Source organism: Bidens hawaiensis, unplaced genomic scaffold, assembly GCF_021521415.1.
Source record: "Bidens hawaiensis isolate Kalapana, Puna unplaced genomic scaffold, B.hawaiensis_p1.1 tig00016232_1, whole genome shotgun sequence".
In the NCBI taxonomy this organism is placed as follows: domain Eukaryota; kingdom Viridiplantae; phylum Streptophyta; class Magnoliopsida; order Asterales; family Asteraceae; genus Bidens; species Bidens hawaiensis.
Genome location: NW_027492481.1, coordinates 440,392 through 444,901, shown reverse-complemented (window position 1 = coordinate 444,901; position 4,510 = coordinate 440,392). Strand labels below are relative to the sequence as shown.

The following is a 4,510-nucleotide window of genomic DNA, read 5'->3' as shown; positions in this document are numbered from 1 at the left end:
CGACATGAAAAACTTAATTTAAAATACCGGGAAACTTTACAAATTGTTCAAATACAAAAACATTTAGTCATATTTATATTTTACTATATTTTCTCTTCTAATACACGGGTCCCAAACTTAGATAAAACATACATTCATTTATTTATGGTAGATTGGCATACTACCAGATAAACAAACTTATTTAGTTATTACTAAACTTGAAGCCACGTTGTTGTTTGGAGCAAACGGACCATTTGAATGCATGGGTTGCACTGCAAGGTTGGTCACTGGTTCCGGTTGCTGTAGGGCACCCTGCTGCGTGCTAACCGTCATGAGTCTCTTGGTTCTCAGTTCGTTTTGCACCCTTGCTAGTTCCATCTTCAAAGATGCCACCTACAATATTGACCAACATCATAACTATGAATGTTTATATTTGTTTAAGATAGATTGTCTATAATATTGGCATGTACCTGTTGTAGCCTACCAAACATTGAAGAGACACAACCACCAACAGGTCACGCAACCTAGCCTGAGCTTCATATGAAACAGTGACGATCATGCGGTGGAAGTTGCTCCAAGAGCTTTAACAGGATGCGGGCCGCAAACACCTTGTGACACTAGTAGAAAATATACCTTTAATGACACGCCAATCATGACACAAAGTAATTTTATGACATGTAAAAACCGCGTGTCACTAAATATTGTCATCTTTTATAAAAAATTGAGGAAACGAAGACACACATTTGTTTATCAATGTTTTAATGTCATAAAAGGTTTAAAAAAACATTTTTAAGGGTCACCTTTTAATTTTGGATAAGAAAAAACGAAGTACAAAAACCCTCAATCATCTCATCGACCTCTCATTTCTAGGGCTTAATCTCACTTTACAATTTCTCATCATCTCTCTCTAATGGCAGTAACCTAATTCAATCTCTCTCATCATCGATCTCTCATGGCAGTAACCTAATTTCATATCTCTCATCATCGATCGCTCAATTACGGCTCTGGATTTACAATTACGGCTCTGGATTTAAGGATTTGCTGCATCTAATTCACGATTACGGCTCTAATTGCTCATTGTTTATGGTATAATCTCTTACTTTTTGTGTTAAATTAGGGCATAAAGTGGCTAAACTGGTGCATTAATTGGTTAGGTTTAAGCTGCTTAATCTCTTGTTGTGTTAGTATATAAGTGTTAGGTGTACATCCTCTGTATTATAATAATCTGAATAGTGAACCTATTTTACCTTCACAATAATCATGCTTATTTCCTATGTACTTAATAATTAATTCATAAATAGTTAAGGTGTTGATTTTGGTATTGAATTTGTTGTTTTTAGTGTTGTTTCTGGAATGGAGAAACATTCTTACTTATGGAATGGAAATCACTCATGGCTGTTGAGTAATACACTAATAGGGGTGAGCAAACTGATAAGACCGGGCCGAACGGAGTGTTACCCGACCTGAAACCGAAAAATAGTTAGAATCCATAACCGAGATCAGATCCGTGTAATAAGTTTCGGTTTTAAATGCTTATTATTCATTTACAGGGCAAAGCTATATGACTTGGCAGTCGCATTTTTACCAGGCTTAGGTATACAAGAGGTTGATCTTTTATTTCTTGCGGTAGAACCTGCATTGAAGGACACTGAAAGTTCGATTCAAAAGAAGGCTTACAAAGTTCTCTCAGTAATCCTCGAGGTATTCTATTTATGTAATAATCTTTTTTTCTGTAAGTTTTGTTTTTATTCAACTTAAACCACTGTTTTTTTTATTTATTTAAACCTTGTTGGACAGCATGATGACAGTTTTATAGCAAGAAAGCTTGAAGAGTTGCTTAAGCTGATGTTTGAAGTGATGCATTCATGTCATTTTTCAGCCAAGCGACACAGGCTCGACTGTTTGTATTTTTTGATTGCACACGTCTCAAAGGTAACAACAGACAACACTCGCTTGATGCACAAACTAGAGACTAGATGTAATAAAAGTATTGTTTTGCAGGATAATTCAGAACAGATGAAACGTGAAATTGTTGCTTCTTTCTTGACTGAAATTGTACTTGGGCTTAAGAAGGTATTTGCTACTTAAGTCATGCTGTCAAATTAACAAAGCTTCGTTTTACATTTTGACTGAAAACAACACGAAAATACAACACGAATCTAGCATGAAATTTAGGGTTTTGGGTTGACTCGTTTAACCCATTTACTTTTTTTTAAATGTGTTCTATGTAATAAATTTAATTGGTATGGGTATCTTATGCTAAAATTTACAACAAAAAGGGAAGTTCGACATAAGATTTTAAAATGAAAATTTAATTATTTTATATTAGTTTGTATTTTTTTTTTGTTGTAAAGTTATAAAATTAAAGTATTAGTATGTGAAAAGGGGGGGGGGGGGGTGTTAAACGGGTCATGTTCAGGTCAACCCATGATTATGCGTTTTGTATTTGTGTTCACGTGTCTTGACACGGTTTCCGAGTTTAGGTCGTGTTCGGGGTTGTGTCAAATTTTCGGGTGGATCCATTAACTCGCGAACACGACTCGTTTAACATTCCCACTTGTTCATATATCTGAATCTATGATTTGCATGCTGTCTAACAAGAAAACAAGAAACAGAGCATATGAGATTATTGTTCAAATTGGCCATGCCTGCGCGGATGAAGACAAGGGTGGAAACAAGGAGAACTTATATAACTTTTTCAACATGGTATAGAAAAAACATTTTGGGCTGCTTTTATTATCATTGATAAGACGATCAGTAATATTCATTTTGGTTGGTGTAGGTGGCTGGTGGCCTTGCTGGGGACACCTCACATGATTAGTGCAGCGGTTAAGGGCATTGCTCGTTTGACATACGAGTTCAACGATTTTTTATCAAACGCTTTCATTGTTCTTCCGTCAACGTTTATCCTTCTTCAAAGAAAGAGCAGATAAATAAATAAAGTATCCATTGAACCGATATATATATATATTTATAAATATTTGTGTAGCATTTGCTATTTTATAATGTTTTTAATTCTGTATTGCTGCAGGCCAGTTTAGGTTTTCTAAAGGTGTTGGTTGCCAAGTCACAAGCTGAAGGGTTGCAAAGTCATATGGGGAGCATGGTGGACGCGCTGCTGACCTGGCAAAGTAGCAGCAAGAATCATTTCAAAGCAAAGGTGAAGCAGCTCCTCGAAATGCTTGTGAAAAAGTGCGGTCTTGATGCTGTTAAGGAAGTGATGCCCGAAGAGCATATGAAGCTGCTCACAAACATAAGAAAGGTTTGTTGTGTTGTCGACCGATCAATCTATTCGTCTATCGAATTATGTCTAACTAAACAATATCGTTACTGCAGATAAACAAACGGAAAGAGCGAAAACATTCTGCCAACACAGAGGAAACTAAGTCTCGTCTAACAAAAGCAACCACGTCAAGGTTCGGTCACACATCATCGTTAGTTAGAATTCGATAATTTAAGTGTGAATTAAGTTGTATATATATATATTTTTTGCCCACAGGTTGAGCAGATGGAATCATACAAAAATATTCTCTGATTTTGGTGATGACGAAACCGAAGATATTGGCCCACATAGCTCCAAAAAGTTATCAATCAAGTTTGTTTTTATGACTCAAATATTTATACTAAAGTCGAGAAATAAATATATATAAATAAATAATAAAGTATTTTTATTTTAATAATTATAATTCAGGTCCAAAAGAGCAAGGAAGAGGTTGGCAGAAGATGGTTATGAAGAGTTAGAAGACGAGTCACTCGACTTGCTTGACTGTGAAAGGACAAGATCATCCCTAAGATCCGGTGACAGTCTGAAAAGGAAGCTGCAGTCTGATGATGAGCCGGTGATAGATGCAGACAGAAGGCTAATAATATCCGCTGATGACGACACACGTTTCAAGAAAGAGATCACCAAGTCTGAAGCTGATGAGAGGAGTGTGGCGTCTCGAAAAACAGAAAAACGAAGGAAAAACGATTGCTTAACCGAAAGGACAATGACATCATCTTGATCCCCTACAATCCCGAGTCTAATTATCAAAACCATCCAAATCGAAATCCAAGTTTTACTAGTTCTATTATTTGTTTGACTAAATTTGGTTTTTGTTTTTTTTAGAAATCATTGGGTGCTGGGCGTACTACACATGAAAACAATGACTTGCTATTACCCTGATTCTCTAAGGCCGAGAACTGTTAATTTGCAGTTGCAGCAAATTATCGATGGGTATGTTATACAAATTATGGAAACATTATGTTTTAGTATTTGATATATTTCTTAACATTTTTGTAGTGCAATGAACTTGTACGGTACACAGTGAATCGAAGGTAAAACTCAATTGGGTCAACGCTAGGGTGAGCATTTAATTCTTATTGAAATAGTAGTTTTAACCTCATTTTATGAATCTACGTTACGATGACTATTTGTTATATATTTATGTAGTGTCCATGTCAGCCGGGAAGCACTGAATGTGGCTACTTTATGTTGAAGTTCATGAAAGAGATAGTTGATGAAGGAATTGAAATACTGGTCAATGACAAT

The 4,510-nt window shown here is 35.8% G+C and overlaps 1 pseudogene across 1 annotated transcript; it reads left to right on the top strand.

Moving 5' to 3' along the window:
• Positions 1–1,524: 1,524 nt before the first annotated feature.
• Positions 1,525–3,998, top strand: LOC143551027 (uncharacterized; annotated as a pseudogene). Its single transcript, XR_013138429.1, has 9 exons — positions 1,525–1,680; positions 1,777–1,911; positions 1,981–2,053; positions 2,573–2,685; positions 2,762–2,921; positions 3,011–3,241; positions 3,316–3,395; positions 3,479–3,574; positions 3,671–3,998. The product of XR_013138429.1 is annotated as an uncharacterized LOC143551027 (transcript).
• The last annotated feature ends 512 nt before the right edge of the window (positions 3,999–4,510 follow it).